Genomic DNA, 19,616 nt, shown 5'->3' on the forward strand with positions numbered 1-19,616 from the left:
CTATATACCAACACAATGATCACATGTATTGTTTAACCATGGGCCATTAGCTATTGCTTGGGAATGTTTTAAAAATTAATATCCTGGACACCACTGCTGAGTGGGTTTTCTTGAAACTCAGCCTTCTATATAAGGAATAATATATAAAGGAGTCAAAATAAATAATTTGGCTGTGCTACAGCTAAACAGTGTATGTTGTATAAAGGAAGCTTTCTGTATTGTTATGTACTTTAATGATTGCATTTCTTTTCAATCTGTTCTCCTAAAACTGCTACAACCACTAAACTAATTTAGTTTCAGTGTCACGACTCAGTCCTATAGCTCAAAAGAGAGAGTCCAAGGAATGATGATTTATAAAACTGAAAATTCATTTGAATGTTTACCAAAAAAATACTTTGTAGCCTTTTCACTTGCTGCTTTCCTGTTTCAGATTCTATTTTAGGGTACAATCCAACCTGAATGCATTAAGGACAGATTATTTTTCCCACTCAATTCACCTTTTCAAATTTTGAGCAGCCCCCACTCCAGAAATGAGCAGCCCAACAGTGTATTTCACTAATATCAGAAAAGGCAATGCCTGAAGCGGTTACAAAGATCAATGAAGGAGCTTTGGAGAGATGACTGACATAAACTTTCCAGCTATGGAAAGGAATGAAGCTATTGAAGAGGAAAAAAATCACACTAAGGAACCAGAGACCTCTAAAACAAAAGGTTCAGCTCCATTTCTATTGAAGATACATTAAAGTCATTATGATTTTTCTGTAGGCTACAAAGAAGGCTTAGGTTTCAGTTTGTTACTTTGTTAATAAAAGTCAGTCCTCCACATATAAACAATGAAATGTTTTAAGAAAGGTGAAATATTTTGCAATATTTTTGTGCTCTCTTGAGGCATTCTCACATCCTCTCTGTGTAGATTGATTTTTCCTTCCTTTTTTTTACCCATCACCTGATAGTTTTATCCATTGGAGGGATTAGAGATTATGTTGCTGTGATGGTTAGTCACTTGTGAAGGATAAAAATATCACAGTGGAGCTGGATGAGTTAAATTTAACGGGTGTGTAACTGACAGGCATGTACAGGATAAGCACTTTCATTACGTACTTCTCAGCGCCACTCAGTTCACAGTGTGCTCCACAAATATTGGCAAGGAAATATGTCATGTGCCAGGGAATGAGTAAGAGAGATTTGTGTGAAATATGGATGCCAGAGAATGTCTAATTATAGCTCATGAAAGACCAAACAATAACCAATAACAAAAAACAACAGAATCCTTCCCTCAAACCAAAGGTGGATTAATGATTTTTGCAGACAACTGACAATACTAATAGTCACCGAAACTCCTATGTGGTCAAGAACCCATGGGTAAAGAAGTGGCCTAGATCTGTGGAAAAGAGGTTCTTGTCATGACAGAATGCAGGATGAAATCATCTTTACTTGTACAAAAGGCACTCCAGCATCTTAAATATAAAACTGTGTGTTAAGCTATGTTGGAATCGGGGAAGGAGCAGCTTTTTCCCAACTAGAAAAAATAAATCTGACTTGTACTTCCAACATTCAAAATAAGGCAGCAGATGGAGTTGCTAGGAGACAGAAGGCAAAGAACAAGAGCATGAATGTGCTCTAGTGTCTCTGCACAATAGCAAAGAGTATATGAAATGAACTGGAGCTTTAGATCTCACCATCAGCTATGACTGTTACAAGTATGAAATGCAGTCTTTGTGCTAACCAGAATGCTTAATCTGAACAATTTGAATAAGGAGATCTATGAAATTGTATTATGTGATTATTTAATGCTGCTCTGCAGGCAATCCTTGTAACCAGGGAATTACAGTATAATTCAGATAGGAGGGACCTTGGGAGGTCTAGCCCAACCTCCTGCTGAAATCATGACCAGCTCTGAGGTCAGACCAGGATGCTCAGGGATTTCTCCAGTCATCGTTTCCATGAATAGAGATGGCATAACCTCTCAGCACAACCTGCTCCTCCTGACAATGCTCAAGGGAAGAAAGGTTTTCCTCATATCCTCTCTGAACCACTCTTGTATTAATTATTGCCTGCTGCCTCTCAGCCTCACTGTGGCTCCATCTCCTTACTGACATCCCTGCAGTCACTGGGGGCTTATATCATGTCCCTCCAAAGCCATCTCTTCTCCTGACTGAGCAAGTCCCAGTCCCACAGCCTCACTTCATGGGTCAAATGGTCCAGCCACAATCATCCTGGCTGCCCCTGCTGAACTCATCACTCTTTATTGCCGCTTCCTGTACTGAAGGCCTAAAACTGGACACTATTATTCATGTGACCTAAGAAATATTGGCTGTTCTCCTATTAATGCAGTTCTGGATAATGTCAGCCATCTTTGGCATCTTTTGCCAAGGTGCACTGCTGGCTTGTGTTTGGCTCATGCCTAATTTTGAACCCACCAACACAGCAGGTCAGCAAGAGCCTGCTGCCACTCCAGGGATTTTTGTTGACTAGCCAATATAAGTACAAAGAGATATTGCAAGGTGGAAAGAGTAATAGGGTCATGTGCAGAGCTGATGAAATGTGAAATGAAAATAAAGCCTGGCTGAGAAGTTGTCTTGTGTCACTAGGCTTTGATTATAGCACACTTAGAGTAAGAAACATTCTGTAACAAATAATTTTCTGTAGAAGAATCTCAGGTAATTTCACCACAACAGAATAAGAAACCATCATGAAATGGACTTTGTGAAACAGATTAGAGAACAAGTTTAGAATATAGATATTTAAATATCCATTGAATGCTTAAGTTCTTAATCTACTTTTTATGATAATTATAATTGGTGAAAAAAATGAAAAAATCTATCCAGTTATAGAAAAATACTTATATTTAATAATAAATATAAGAAGAAAAGAGTTTATCAGTTATAGTATTATGAGGTCATCAGATTTTCAGACAGATGCCTGTAGAACAAAGAAATACAGTGAGCAATATCTAAGTCAGTACTTATTTGGCTTTGAGTGGAGAAAAATTGCCAAAGAAAAAAGTTTGCTGGAGAAAAACTGGCTGAAAGGCATAAAGTAGTATAGTTCTTATGTGAATTTAAATAAACTACTTGAACAACTATCAATTCTTACTTTAAATATTTATTCCAAAAGCAATTTTCAATAAATTGGTACTTTATTTGAATAATAACTCATAAAACTACAAAGATTACCACTTTTGAGCAATTTATTTACTGTAGATGATGATGAACTCTACTAGTCCTCTGTAGAGTTCAGAGTTGTCATCTAATCATAGCTGTTAATCATCAAAGAGAATCTCCAAACCTTGAACTATGTGTTTGTGTTCTTATGTAACAGGTTGCAGGTAATCACAGAGCTGACATAAAGAAAAGGGAAAAAAACCACCCATGAAACACCAAAAACCCAAATAAAAATAAAACTAGATAAAAATAACAAAATCGTTTACATATCCTAGAAAATGCAGATGATAAGGCATCTGGACAGAACCACAAGAAGAACAGAAAATAGAAAGAGACATTGGGGTGAAAGTGGAAAATGAATCCGGGAGGAGTCACCAAACAAGAAAAAGTAGGGTGTGCATGCAGGAATCTGTACACAGCATGGAGCCCCAGGGCAATGCTGGTTAACCAAACCTGATCTACAGCATTCAGCACTGGCTCTAGCAGTGGTTAAAATAAAAATGAACAACAACCTCCCCAAAAAATAGACAAGTAAATAAAGTCAGTAGGACATTCAGTGCATGACTGGCTGATACTAATTCTCAAGCTGAGACTTAGCAGGAAATGAGCTTCAAATAAGATTCAGTAGTTGGCATAACTAGACTTTTCTCAGTTGCAGCTTCTCTGGGTTTGGCTTGCACACAACCTCTGTCTGAAAGGATTCAGCAGGGAAAGGATGATTGTGTCTGTGCTGGTCCCACCACCTGCTCTAAGGATGGATTCCCACTTCTTCAATCAGTGAATTGTGTTCTACAACTTGCTGCACGCCCCCTCGAGCAGCCTGGTCCTAACTATAGCACTAGGATATGACAGATGCAGCAGCTATCCCTTGCAGCCACTTACTCCCAGGCGTGTTAAACACTGGTGTATTTGTGCAGCATGCCAAAGGTGTGTTTGCATAAGGAGTTATGTATTATGACAGCTCACTGCCTGCTAGGAAGGGGTTTGAAGGCTGGGCCAGGTGGAGGTGATGGGAGCTGGCTTGCTTCCACCCATAATGCTTGTTGGAGCAGGCCCTGAGATGGTTTTGTCATTGAGTCATTTCCAGGTTTTAGCTGGGTGGATACCAAGTTGCTCCATGAAGGATCCAGCATGTGCACGTGGGCAATAGGAGCAGGCCCAACTGACAGCTCTGATGCACCCAGAACTCATGTTTGCCAGGTACTTTAACTCAGTCTTACCACCTGGCAAGCCTTCAAAGTGAAAAGAGGCACATCTTATCTAGGAAAGCAAATGTTCACAGTCTTCACTGCAGTATGGAAACCTTCTTTCCGCTAACTTTCAAGTCTCCTCGTCCAGAGTACTATAAATATTTACAATGTTTTCCCATGTGCCTATAGAATGCAAATACCAAACTTGTAGAGAAATAATTTAATAAGATTCAGACCTAGGACATGCCTTTTTAATACCAGTATAAAAAGAAATAGCTGATCTTATTATCCAGGGACATTATATCTGTGCTTTAAAAGGCAGAAATTCTAGGATGAAATTAGATAAGAAAAAACATTAACTGAGTGGTGAGAACACTTTGGGGGGTCTGTGTGCTTTGTGAATGGAACAAGTTCCCTAAGTGCTCAACAGAATATTCACAAGTCAGATTTGAGCGGAAGAACAAGGCTCTGCACCTTCTTTGTGTCTTGGCTGAAGGAAAGGTAGGAGGGAGCAAAAAGCAAAGGATGGACAAAACCTTCCCTCATTGAACTGTGGTTCAAGAGTTCCTTTGCAGCCATGTAAAGGTGGTGTAGATTTTCCATTTATTTCCTAAGGGTAGTAGTGGTCCCCTGCATTGAGCTAGCATTCAAAGCCAGACTGACTAGCACGTCATGGTATGGCACCACCAAGCCAAGTACGGCGTCTGAATTGGCACAGTGTGTGCTCTATGAGCCTTTTTCTGTGTCTTGCTTCTTTCTACAAAGCCTTTTTCTACTTGTGATGTACTACTAAAAGTCTCCTCCTGAAGACAGGTTTTTTTTTTCCTTCAGGGTGGGCACACTCTTAATTTTAAAAGTTGAAATCATAACATGGAGTTGTTCTCTTTGCTTTTGCCTTTAAGATTTCAGCTCATGCTCAAGCATTGAAAAACTAAGATTCAGATCATTACTCTGCTGATGAAGAACTCAACCCCATCTTCTCCACATCCTAGATAAATCCTTTCTCTAGCAGGCTACTTTGGGTTCAGATGCTTCTTCCTTCTGTTTCTGAAGCTGTGGACTATACAATTCTGCCATTTGTTTGTTTGTCTGCATAATTCATAGCCTCATGGTTAGATTACCTTTTCAGAGAAGGGAGATGTGGATTTGAGTCTTCATCAGGTTCAGGTCAAAAGGTGGAATATTTTCCATGTCCTGGTGAGTGTCCTAATATTTGTATAATTTGACACAGAGTGGGTAACACCATCATCTTTGCCTTTGGAGGTACATAAAGAAAAATTACAAAGTCCATTTGCTATTTTTATGGAACCTCACTTTATTGCAGTTTGTCTTATTTTTAGATCAAGTACTGGACTGGGATCTTTGTGGAGGTGAAGCAAATGGAAGGTATCAGGTTATAGTTGGTGTGACACTTGGAATATGTATGTTAAGTCAATCCTCATAAAGCAAATTAAAACCAAACAAGAAGGTGATTGGCGAGTCTATGTGATTTTGGGGGTAGGGCACATAAAGCAGACTTGCTCTTGCAGTGTTGGATACAGAGACACATATTCATTCCCAATACTGCTTCCACCCCAGGCCCTTTTAGGTAGAAAGAAAACAGATCAGTTCTGGAGGATGCCTCTGTTCGTCTTTCTCTTCACATGCACATCTCTGGTGTGTCTGTGGCACTTGGCACATTGTAGTCTGTCATCATTCCACAACTTGGCTTCCTGTGGTGTGAAATCATTAGCTGATTTAGACTTGTCATGATTAGCTCTGCCCCCTGGTGCAGTGGGAAGACATCCCTGTAGAGATGAGTTCAAAAGCAGTGCTGCCACCTAGACAGCAGATACCACGTCAAGTGGCACTGGCAAATTAAGACACAGACTTTTCTCTCCTCTGACCATCTTAGCAAAATTTTCCAGGTATCTCTATTATGTTGTCAACTTCTCGTGATTCTTGCTGGAAACAAAATTTGCTTGGGGGCCCCTGCATTCCTTAAATTTTTGTATTCTCTATATTGTTGTCATAAGTTGTTATATGGGTGTGGCAGTTTGATGAAGATGTGGTGAGGAGGAAATGGGTGAAATGACTATTTAATAAGGCAGTAAGAAATGCTGTAAGATGATCTCCAGTCTTTCATTAGAATCTAGTGTGTTATTTATCAGTGAAAATGCCATGGTAGAACAGGTTCATACAGGAAATGAAACTTCAGCAAAAGTAGATGTCAGATAAAATCAACATTCAATTCAACTCTATCTTAAAGGAAAAAATCCACATCATTTTGGGCTCAGGCACATGCAAAATCTTTGCTGGTTTGGGGGTTAAATTAACACCTATCTAAAACAGGTGTTAATATGCTTTAGTGGTTCTGTGTACCAAAACAAAATTTATCTTCTAATTAAATGAGATTGTCAAAACCTAGCAGTTAATCTATCTTAATGAATTCCTAAATAAGGAGTAGCGTTTAATAGTCTCTTTTGACTTTGTTGTGTTAACAATGATAAAGGACAGGATTTAAAACTGGTGACTCTAAATGAGGTTTTTTCCATTTACAAGTGCAATTGAAATAATCCTTATTTGTTTCAAAGTAATTTTAAAGGTGATAAAAACAGGTTTTTAACCTTGGCAATTGGATAATCTCAAAAAGGGGTAATGATATAAAATTACCATTCCCTCCTCCAACACAAAGCAATTATTAAAATTTGTCAACCTGACTTCTTGGGATTTCATCTGACTTCGTACTGCAGAGGCAGTAAACCTTACCAGCAAATTCAAATTAATAAAGAGGGCTTATTTTTGCTACTGAACTTGATGGTCAGCTTTGTCTACAGATAGAAATCCATTTGAAAATATTATAAAGCATGGTGATTTAGTAGATGTGCACTTGCTCCTTTCCATTCAGCTTAATTAGCCTTTTATAACTCATAATAGTTTGTCTAAAAAAAATGGCAAATTTGAGGGAGTTTACGCAGCATTTTGAATTTATAACAAAAGCCCATGACATGGAAAGCCCATCTTGGTTTGCTGTAATGCCAATAGCTCCCAAAGCCATGGAATATAGTTGACCAAGATACAAAGGAACACCAAAAAATCTTGAATCTTGGAAATACTGAACACATCTGCAAACACTGAGAAATAAAAAAAAAATCTTTGGACTCTTAATGTAAAAAATGTGTTAGGAGGAGCCTATTTCCCCCCTCTCCTCTGAACAGCACATCCATTCACTCCATCTGCTTTCCTCCCTACTCAAATCAACATTACTGTTCTACAGGATAGAAGCTGTTTTTCACCTCTCTGGGTCTCTTGGCTCTTCCACAAGTGTTATTAATGTTAGGAGTCATGCTGATTTCATCCCATTCCTAGCAGTAAACACCACAGATTTTGTCTCATCAGCGCAGGGCTATCCCTGCACTTGCAAATACAGCAGTGCCAGGATCCTTGCTTCAATCCTCTCTGGCCAGCTGGCATGGACTAGTCTTGTTCTTACCACTGAAGGCTCATAAACAAGTTTGCTACATCCCAGCTATCTATTGGGAAATAGCACATGGCTTTTTCTAACTCTGGGCCTATGCTGAGGATTTGTTTGGGAACTGGTCAGGGCCTCATACCAGGGACTGTTTTACTCCTTAACAATAGAGAAAGCAAAATCACAATGTTAGTGTCGGTCTGCCAATATAGACATTACCAGGTGGACTTCTTTTTATGACCTTCCTGGATCTCTTTCTGAACCCATTGTCTCCTCTGGAGCTGGTGGGCAGCTTCTTGTGGGGAACCTTCATCTCTTTGCTCCCATCCCAGGCAGTAGCAGTATAAGTGCAGAGGAGACCCCTCAAAAAATATTTCTTCAGTATCCTTGTCCTGACTGTGATAAAGGGAGAGAAGTCTGACTTTTGTTGTACAGGGACAGTGTTGCTTCTTTTTTACAGACAGTGTCTTTCTAATCTGTCCCTTTTAGGAAATCAAAAATTTCTCAGGGACCAGAGTCTGAAAATTTTTCAGAAGGGGAAAGAGCACAGCACAGCAAAGAGGGCAATTTTTAGAAGATTCATTTCAACTAACACTTTTGACAATCTGGTAAAATCTTACATGTTTCCTAGTGAAACATACTATTTCTTTTATTTCAGAAAGAGGAGGTTAACAGCCTGATATTTCCAACCCAATGCAAAGAGAGCATTATGAGAGCTGAGGCAGCACTTAAGTCCCACGCAAATCTGACTCTCAGATTTATTTCTGTAAACTGACAGCCACAAACTCCAAATCATTAAACTGAAGTGTAAAAAAAATCTTGTATTGCAGAATATTTTGTATAATATTAAGGTTTAAAGATTTCTATTTCTAATTTTATCATAGCCTTTTTTTAAAAAAGTTTTATGTCACACAGCAAGAAGGGCAGAGTTGCCACATCCTTGCATCTTGTGATGTGGTAAGTAAGTCAGCTGAGTCCTAGTGTGAAAAAGAAAACAAAGCATTTCTAGTTTGCCCCAAACACTTCTTTTAATTGTAGTACATTTAATTCATCATGGGCCTGTCAGATTTCAGGCAACAGAATAAACAGGCTTTCAGAGACACTGATGGCTCCAAGCCTGAATTTTTTTATATTGAAACAGTTTTTAGTTCTGTTTGTTTGCTACACAGTATTTTCCTCAGTGTTGTTTTATGCTGAACTGAGACTTGGCAATGTTTTCCATTGGAATGTAACACTGTCATGTAAGGTCAAAATGGAAAATGCCAGTCGGTGTTTCCCAGTGATTGTACACATGTAACATTATTTCCTCTCATTGAACTCAGCTTTTATTTCTGAGAAATAACTGTTATTTTAGCTTGCATCACTGCAGATATTAGTCATAAACCTATGCAGCTATTTATGTCTTATGTTCAATAGTCAAGAAAAATTCCTCCCTCCCTCCCTCCCTCCCTCCTTTTTCCTTTTCCTTTTCCTTTTCCTTTTCCTTTTCCTTTTCCTTTTCCTTTTCCTTTTCCTTTTCCTTTTCCTTTTCCTTTTCCTTTTCCTTTTCCTTTCCCTTTCCCTTTCCCTTTTCCTTTCCTTCCTTCCTTTTGGATTTTTTCAGGGGATGGACAGAACGGCAGGAGTATAATAGCAAGAGCTAGACCTCAGACTAAGCTTTGCCAGTGGCTGCCTGTATAAATGGTTCAAGTAAAGTTCCTTCATGCCTTTAGCTTCTAAAATAGAGATGGGAAATTCTTTCTTTTATCTGTAAACTCTTTAAGGAGTATCTGTATACAAATCTACTATAGTCTCTGCTAGAATGCCTCCAAGTAGTATTTAGAAGCTTTTAGAGAAGGAGAGGATTGGATTAATTAATTCTTTGATTTATTTTGAATTGCAGCTTTTTGAATGACAGAAATGCAATGCCCATTACCTTGGAGATGGGAACATCTGCAAATCTGTTAAATAACAGAGAATTGCTTGCACAAGCTGTAATTTAAAGGTTGAAAAACCTTGCATCATCTCATCCCTGAAATATAAAACCACAGATGCTCAGTTTCCCAACACTACATTTTACAAAGCTCTGAGCCAACTCCTTAAGTAAGCCCTTATGTAGTCTTGTTCAGCCCTTTTGAAGAGAAATTAAGGATATCTTTTTTATTCCAGTAAGAATTAATCTGAATAGAGACAAATTAAGAATATATCTCTTTTGTTCTGTTTGATTACTAGAATAGCAGTGGGAAATGAATCTTCTTCATTACAAAATAATTTCCCTTTCACACATGACCTTGTCTGAGTACATTTTTAAGCACTTTGCACTGACCCAATGCTATATAGGTCTCTAGCTGCAATAGTCTGTGGGTTTTTATCAGAGGTGAGATGTCATAGGAGTCTAACTCTCTACGCTAATTGTGAGGGTTTTAATTATTTCTGAAATGTCCTTTAAATCATATTAGAGACAGAGGTCCAGCTACAAAATCGAGTCACACATCTCAGTTCTTGATAAATGATCTTGGTGTGATTACTCTTGGCATTCAAACTCTTGCAAGCCAAGCAACTTTGCTGCAGGAAGTCATTAACCACAAATAAAGGAGGCTTGATTGTTGTTTCTGTTATGCTAAGGTACCATGTTTATAGCAAGCAAACTCTCCAGTGAGTTTCAGTGAAGTGCAGTGCACTTGGAATGGGCAGGCATGGCCCAGTAAATATCCCTGCATACAAGGACCATCAGCGGTAGGACCCTTTGTAGCTGTAGGTCCCTGTAGGACCATCAGCTCTGGTCCTACAAGCAGTAGATGTGTGTTAGCATGGCAGTGGCCCACGGTGAGTATTCCTACCTCCGAGGAAGGGCTAATTCCCATAAGTGTAGTGCTACATTGAAACTGCATTTTATTGCAATTAGGCTAAAGCAAGCTGCAATGTCTTCACACAGAGATGCATTTCAGATATGTGCGCACCCAGATACATGCAGCAGATAGAGACTGCTCATCTCCAAAAGTGTATTTATGCTACAGCATGAACCTGGTGAACCTTGTGTTTACGCCAGGTTCCAACACCTTGTATTGCAGATGTGTTATTTTAGTCTGATGTGGAGTAGGGTGGTTCCAGCAGGGGGATGGGGGATATAACTGTGAACTGCTTTGCACTGGAGTCCATATTATATAAAATGGATATGGGCCTGTACATACTCCACCCTTGCAATACAGGAGCCTTCATGCTTTGATTGGGGTAAAGAAGACAGAGAAAACATGTCCACCCCATGTTATAAAAAAGCTGTCCTTTGTTTGAAAGATTCCTGGATAAAACACCAATTTCTGCATGATGTGGCCATTTTAATTTTCTCTCCTCTGCCAAAAAGAATCAATTTTTTATTTAGGTACCAGTGCGAGGTGGGTGGTTAGAAATACCTTGACTATTGAACAACTTACAAATGGAATACACATAACTTTCACTGATTTGGATGGCAAAAGCCTCTGACTTCTGAAATTTAGCTTAAAACTGGAAATCAGCTTCTCTGTTGCTCCACTTTGCAGTGAAGTCATAATTGTGTGTTTGACATTAGTCTGTTGCCATGGATAGCAGGAATCAGGGTAGGATGTGATGACATTAAAAGGTCACTTCAATCTCTAATAGCTATGGTTCTGGAAATGACTAATGGCATTGTGCTGCTACAAATGTAGAGCTGGAGCAACATGATGAACTGTAACTGACTCTTGTATAAGCATAAATACCTCTGAGATTTAGAAGAGAGGATGACAGAAGCCTATTAAAAAGTGAATGGGTTTATTTTCATCTTGTTCCTTTCTGAAAGAGATTGCACACCTGGTCATTGGAGAGGGTAATTTCTTTGGTACAAAAATGAAACAGCAATATGGACATATCAATAAATGTTATTTCTGGATACAAATCTATGATTGTATTTAAACAATTAACTCTGGATAATTATTTACTGGGGATTTACTTGGACCAATAAACATCACTATTTTAGTATCTTAGAAATTTCAAGACTCTTTTAAGATGTGGCTCTTCTCATGTGATCACAGGAAATAAGGGATAATGTTTATTTTCAGAAGGACATATTTGAAGTGTCTAACTGAAACCACAGAGTTCCTGCTTGACTTGGAACAGTTGGGCTTGATCTGGCAGAAGAACATGACCGAGTCATTCTGAATTGTTAACACAGTCCCAGTGATTATGTCAGAAAATATTTAGGGGATAGGAAGGAGATGGAGCACAGATTTCTACTACAGCAAAAACTGTTAAAACAAAAATAAACTCAGAATATGTAAATTGTGAAGGCTGTTTTGTAGAGCTTCTGTGATGCTGTAATATAAATGTTTTATTTACTCATGCAGTTCATTAGGAAATTAAAAAAAAATGTATCTAAAACTATATATATATATATATATATATATATATATATATAAATCAAATTCAAAATTTTTCCACCATCCCTCTCCCTTTTGTTTTATATTTTCTTCCACTTCCCTTCCCTTCTATTCCCTTTCTCCCTCCTTTGCTCTCTCCTTTCTTTCCTTCCTTCCCTAAAATTTTAAAAATGAAGGCATTCTATAACCTGTCCTTCTATTAAGCTGGCTGTTTTACCACTTAGTTGTGTAGTCATTTGCTAGCTGTGATGTGTTTATTAATCATCCAGTGTTGCCACATGTTTCATTGCACATTTTGCATTCCTGAGAGCTGTTTGTAGGTGGTTTCCTGTGTTTGCAAATCTGGGCAATCCAAGCCCAAGCTGCTATTCACTGCTGCTGAGAAAAGGGAGAATCTCCTGGCCATTTGCTGAGGCAGTTGCACTTTGCCTGCAGCAGGAGAATAACCAAAGGAAGAGTAAATCCTTTCTTTAATCTTGAGTGCAGAGGTTATTTTTTCTCCAGTAATAAGTTTCCTTTTGAGGGTGCACAACTGCACCATTGGAGCATCTGTCTTGTGTCTTGGCACATGCTAGAGATGATCAAAGCAGCGCTTTTGTTTAAAGAAATAGAAAAGCAGGGTTACAGAACATCCAGGGATGGGTATAAAACCACAAAGCAAGGAAGAATCGCAAGAGCCAAACTATATTAAATGTGTTTTTTTTCATCAGTTTGCCAGTGTGCAAAATGACAAGGTAGGTCAGGTGACACAGTTCTGAAATAGTTTAGTCACTTGTATAGAATTTGGTCATGTAGATTTTTTTTTTTTGTATCCATTTTTCATAATCAGTCCAGCCATTAAAATAGTGTTGCTATTTTCCATGTCAGTGAGAAGCAGCATTTTTTTACCAATATATTTTTGTTACTTATGAGACAAATTTAAACTCTGCTATTAAATGACAATGAATGTACCTAGACATCTGTTCATGAGAAAAAATTCTCAAAATAAAGCACATTCCATGCATACGCATACTACTTCTATACAAACATAACATTGAATCAAGAAAGCATTCCCATAGTACTTCTATAATTCATGAACTAACTTCATGTCATCAGTGCAGAGAAGGCAGACATTCTCAATACACAAATAATAATTGAAATACATATTTTAGGCACCTGGTTCTTTTCAGGAACTTGAGCTCTCAAGTATTGCTTGTGAGTAATCATCAGTGTCAGTAATCTCCACAAGATTTATTAATGCCTTGCTAAAAAGCACTGATGTAACTGTCCAGCACTGTTTTCCTTTTCATACAGGGAGAAGAAAATCCCAAGCTCTGTCATCATCAGCTGGCTTATGTCCAATAATTCCAATGGCTTGTGTCCAATAATTCCAAATTAATTTAAGTGATCAAGAACTGGGCGTGAACTTATCTATCATGAGAGTAGGTAATAAAATAAAACCAATCAGTCAAAGTGTAGCAGCTCTTTACCCTGTGCTAGTGGGAAGAGAGGGTGAGATCAGCGGTTCTGTGAAAGCTGAAGTGACCAGCTGACTTCTTTGTCTGCTTGCCTGCGTGCTCTCCTCTGACAGAGCAAGAGACAAGCATTGCTCCCTGCTACTTGGTGAATGAGGGGCTTTCCCATGGAGCCCCTCTGCACAATGAAGCTCAGAGACCTGGTGACAGTTTATGTCTCCATAATTTTATTTTTTCTTACATCACACCTGCAGAAAGAAACAGATTAATTAATGAGAAGAGTGATGCGCAGCTTTACTTCTCATTGTTATGACTCTGAGCAAGGCCCCGTGAGAACACTGCAAGTAATTACGTTATATTTCCTTCTGGTTTAGCTACCAGGCCTGGATTCGTTCACAGCAGATTTTACAAGAGTTTCTTGCCATCTTTAAGACTGGCATTCGTCCTCTATGTCTTGGAATAGTTTAGGATGTGTCATTTCAATTCAGAAGAACAGATTTGGGCATTTATTCCTGAGCTACATTCTATGAATGAAACATTTGCACCTCTGGGAGTTTTCAATTTTTTTCTCTTAAAGTTTCTCGTGTCCATACTGCATTGTAATGGATGACATGATTTTGTGATTTCTTTATTCAAGACCAAAAGCAGTTGATTTCAATTTATACACAATATGCATTTTTATTATTTGTCTTCTTTAGTGTGATAGAAGGCACAGTACAGTAGGTTAACACAAAATGCTACGAACTGAATTCTTAAAATACAAGTTACACTTCTATATATTGTGTCTAGTAAGACAAGATTTCCTTTTTCATGTGCCGAATAGGCTTCTATTTAAAGTACAGCTATGAGAAGATATGCTATCAGTCAAAATTCAGCTTGGTTTTGGATTGTTAATCTAAAAAACATCTAAATGAATTAATCTAAATAAAACAATGAAAGAGCAGTTGTGTTTACTTGTAACTGAAAGTCTGTTGTAATTTTCTGTATTTTAAGGAAACACCAGTCAATGAGAATTCCTTAATAGTTCCCTTCATTTCAGCTGGAAAGGAAAATATATTTAAGGATCTCCAGTTAGAAACTGCAGAGGGGCTTAATACACTGTAGTTACTCTGAATTAAGATTAAAAAGTTGCTTGATAGCCCCTGGCTTTTTTAAGTAGCAATTATTCTGAGTGCATGATAATACTTGTAAGTGACTGTGTGTGCTTTAAACTCTCCACTCCTTGATATGCTCTTGAACTTTTGCCATTTTGCATGGAGCACTGAATCAAAGGTTTTGATGAGGTGACAGAGGACTGACATTACAAAATTAACACGTCCTGAATTACTATCCAAGAAACACAGACTCATAGACAGTGTATATTTTTAGAGTTGCACTCATTGTTAACTGACATTAAATACACTCTTGTCATATTAAAATGCTGTTAGGGCTGCTACTTAATGATTCACTGTGATTTTATGATGGCGTATGCTAAATATTCTAAGAAATTTTCAGTTATGAACTAGTTCAATAGGAAAGGGTTGTATCAACCTAATGTATTATTATATAAGTGGTATTTTCAGTGCTGTTCACTGAGTATTGTCAGATACTGGCCTGTTTGGTTGTATAATATAATTACAGTTTATGATATCCAAGACTCCCAAGAGAAATTTGATGTAGCGACAATTAAACACGAGTGTGTTCATGCACATGCATACCTATGTATGCAGGGCTCATAACTAATTGCTTTCAATACATTTTAGTTGCCAAGAGGGAGACCAGCATCCAAAAGCTAATCAAGCCACACAGATAAACTACTTTTTGCTTTAGATATGTCTTCATCTTCTAAATATGCCTTACAAGCAGCTCTGCATCTAAGATGCTTACATTTTAATCAAGTGCTGTCAAACTTTTTGTTGACTAAGGGAGAGATTAACCTATGGCTGTTTACTCAAAGATCCAATGGCAAATAAATTTTACAGTGTCAAAGGATGATGGAAAATTATCTGAGAACCATTTGAGAATTCTTTCATGCCCTGCCAGTTTGATGGCCTAATTTGAGTAAAGAGCAAATTTTTTTATGCCCTGCAAATGGATTCTGCAAATACCTGGGCTGCAGATTTAGTATCACTGCAAAGATCCAGTTTTCTGCTATCTGTGATAAATGTATACTACAGTGTCTAATAAATTACATTATCCACTTTATCTTACCAAAATGCATTCTAATATAAACAAAATTCAGAGCAGTTCACTGGCCCTTACAGGATGCCAATGGCCTTTACAGGATGTCAGAGTAAAGACGAAAATGTTCTTTTTATTCCTAAAATATTGTAGAGACAAAAATGCACAGATTCATAAGTGGATGAGTAGGTGATAAAAGTAGCCACTCATGGAGGAATCCTGACTTCACTGGAGTCAGTCTTCTTATTTCTTTCTGTATTCTTTTCTCCTTGGATTTTCTTAATAAACATTTTGAAAACTGTGTTTATATCTGTTTCTTCTGCTTATTGGAGATAGCAGGATTAGGCAGAGACTGCAAAGAATATGGCCATGTATGTCTGTTTCTGTCTATGACCACCTTATTTCTAAATATTTGAAACACAATTTCCTGATGTCCTCTCCTGCAAAAGCACAGTAGCAGTTTGTCTATTGAATATATTCCTTTAACATTCCATATATGAAATTCCATTTTTACTGTGTCAATTAGTAGCTTCAATGAATAAATACAGCTTACTGCTGTTCACCTGTCTAAAATCCAGTCTGTCTGCAGAAGATATTCTACACTGCCAAGACTTGTGTGGTATGTGTGATATTAAACCCAGGATAGCAATTGCTATCCTCCAGATGTGTATCATAAAGACATACTCTAAAGAACTCAGCTGAATGACTCTTGCTTTAACACAGCTACTCACCCAGAAAAAAAAATAGCATGTAAATATTCCAGATAACAGTATTAGCTGGAATTTCACTTGATCAAAACAAACAAGAATATAAAAGCAGCCTGTTTGAGGAAACAGGACAGGGAAATTTGTCATGACGGGTTTTCTGGTAGAAGATACTGGCTCCGGATGGAGAAGATTTAAAGAAGTGGCCAGAACAGTACAATGGAGAGGAAAAAAATGGGTCCTGTGTCAAGTCTCCTCCAAAGTGATCTGCAGTGTCTTGAGGCACTGTCATTATTCTGTTGAGATCGATGGGATTTTTCTCTTGGCTTTACAGCAGCCAGGATCTCACTCTTGATGCTTATCACTCATGCTTGACCTTGCAGGCAAGGAAGTCATTGCAATTTAGAGTGCCTCAAAAAAGAACCTGTGCCACATGACTGTAGGGCTGAGTATGAAGACAGTCTTTATGTGTCAGAAAGGCAGAGATATACTTAATGCATCTGAAGTGCTTTAAAGTCAGATTTCTGTATCAGATCACTGTGTTTACAGAACAAGAGGAAAGCTGGGCATGTCTGGATTTATCCCACATGTTGACTCACAGCTCTCCTATTCAGAGCCAAAACCACTCCTAGTAGCACTTCCAGCCACCAACAGCAACTGCCAGCCAGCAAAAGCAGATAACAGCAGAAGTAAACTTCCAGTCTGCTTGAATCTTGGTGGAAAAGGGATTTTAGCTGTTGGAAGTAACTGGAGGCACATCAGACATCCTCTATTCAGTGGTCAAGTCTTCAAAGGCTTTGTGAGCAGTGGAAGTTTTTGCATCTGGAAAGCTCTCCTGAGCTACAGTCTTCAGTGCCAAAATTGGTAAGTCCATGTTGCAGCAATAAGCTTACCTGAGGAACTTAAAATGGGAATTAATTTGAAATAAAAAAAGAACATCTGTGCTTGACTTGCAGTGTTTTCCATATAATGTCTGTTTAATTTAGAAGTAAAATTTCCCCTGTACTCCTGCCATCTGTAATGTGGGCTCTGACTGTCCTGAAAAGTCCTTTTTTTCTTCTTATTTCAGAACCAATACGTGAATTCTTTAAGTTGCCATCATGAAACTGTTCAGTCACGTAGCTAGACTACTAAAAAGTCCCATTGATACAAAATCCGCTCTCCAAATACTTAGTGGATTTGGAAAAATAGGAGAAATTGAATGCATGTCAGTATGTTCTGACAATATTTCAAGCAGAGATGTTATGAATGTACACAAAAACCTCTTAAAGATGTGTTTAACAATTTCTGTACTTTATTTAAGAATTAATCACCTTTTAGTTGTCAGTGAAGACTGAGTGACACTTTTATTATATTGCATGAGATTTTCATGCTATTTAACATGAATCTTCTCTAAAAGATGACCACAATTATAAGGATTGGGATGACCACCTCATGAGGGACAAAGGACTAAGCTAGACACATTTGTCTTATGGAATTTATTTATTTTCTAAACTATTTTCAAAAATCATTGAGGAAATATACAGTATCCCACTGGCAGGTTTAATTTAATGGCAACAGGCCCTGAATTCCTCAAAACCTTTCCACAAGCTAAGGTTTTATTTTATAATTGCATTTATATCTTGACCTATCTAATCTTCATTGTACACATCATGCACATACTTCCTTTGGGATTGTGGACAGTAGGTTTATGCACCTATTGGATATTAGCTCTTTGTATTTAGCTTAGCATTTGTTCCTACAGAATTTAGAAAATGTGTTTGAAATAATTTAATGTAACTTATTGAATATATTTACCCAGTAGATAGAAGATTATATTTTCTTGGATCTGGAACAAAAGTCATAGTTACCTCCAAGCTTCAACAGGTTTCAAGTCTGGTTCAGATTTTGACTTGAATTCCATCAGTATGAGTACTTGCTCTGGCATCTGAGCCGATTGACTAAGTCACCTCAGGCAGTTGAAATCTGCTTCAATTAATAAAATTGGCTTGAGATATGAGTTATCTGGCCCCTTCTTGTTTAAAGGTGGGCATAGATGCAGAACTTTGCCAAATATGCATAATGAAATTGAGCAGCTTATTGGTAATCACCAATGTTTTAGCTAAAGAAAAAAAAATAGAAGAATTTGCAAGAAGTGAAAATGAAACAGGATAGCAGTCACAAATGAAACAGCATGTCATGAACTCTATTGTACCAGCTTCTTAACCCAGACCTTTCAAGCTCTGCAGAGCTGAAAGCATGAGGGATGACTAGGTCAGGCTCCTTTGAGGCTGCATAAATCATGACTATATCCTTTCAAATGGATGGTCTTACACCATTAATCTTGGAAGTAACATGAGAAGGCCTGGATGTCCCATCCTGACCATGAATGCTTGGACCAGAACTGCTGTGGTGTGTCTCACTTATGCTTTGTGGTTTCCAGTGTAATGCCACATCATTCCCCCTCACTTCTGTGGGCTTTTGCTGCAGTTGCATACAGACTTTTCTGTAGCCAAATTTTCCACAAGCAACATAATATATAAAACATGGCTACCATCCAAAGCGAAATATTGTTCCAGTTCTCTTTCCTGAGATGAAAAAAAATCCCAAAAAACATTACAATAAAGAGTCTCCTAGAACTGTCTGATAAAAGGAGCAAAATTAGGGTAACTTTTCTAGCTCTGATTTTCTTGTTGCATAAGCAAGTGAAGGGAAAGCATTAGATTTATATTTTCACTATTTTGTTTGCTTAGAATCTATAATAAGGAAATGGCAGCTGACAAAAGCAGTAATATATGTTCAACATAAAATGTTGCAAAACTGCAATAGCAACAGAGGAGAGATTGCTAAGTGTCTAATTCCCATGGAAATATTTGAAGAATAGCCAACAGAAATGTATCTGAATGCTCTGAATAAAGGTATCCCAAAATTTAAAGCAAGAAAATCAAAAGTCAATTTTAAGGAGACTAAGGATAATATTTTCTCTTATTCCTGTGTGAAAAAAAGAGAGAATGATAGAAGCCCCCCAACAAAATGAAGTGGATTTTAGCTGCCATTCCTCCCTTCTGGGATCTGTCGTGTTGAGAAAAGCTTTGTGCTGGAAGGTTGATAACGGGTCTTATTTTCATTGCTCTGTTTCCACCT

General features: G+C 37.9%; 1 protein-coding gene across 7 annotated transcripts in view; it reads left to right on the plus strand.

Annotated features, from left to right (window-relative positions):
• The window catches only part of SCEL (sciellin), a 138,141-nt gene that overhangs the window by 53,181 nt on the left and 65,344 nt on the right, over positions 1 to 19,616 (plus strand). For 2 of the 7 annotated variants that reach the window (XM_068182416.1, XM_068182413.1), the window contains exon 1: positions 17,186 to 17,357. The exons of 2 other annotated variants lie outside the window; for them this stretch is intronic. The gene's annotated coding sequence lies outside the window, so the exon portion shown is untranslated. Of the gene's footprint in view, positions 1 to 17,184; positions 17,358 to 19,616 lie in introns of those variants that run through there. 3 more of the 7 variants (XM_068182409.1, XM_068182411.1, XM_068182415.1) reach the window with 2 other exon arrangements.

Source organism: Anomalospiza imberbis, chromosome 2 (assembly GCF_031753505.1).
Source record: "Anomalospiza imberbis isolate Cuckoo-Finch-1a 21T00152 chromosome 2, ASM3175350v1, whole genome shotgun sequence".
Taxonomy (NCBI): Eukaryota; Metazoa; Chordata; class Aves; order Passeriformes; family Viduidae; genus Anomalospiza; species Anomalospiza imberbis.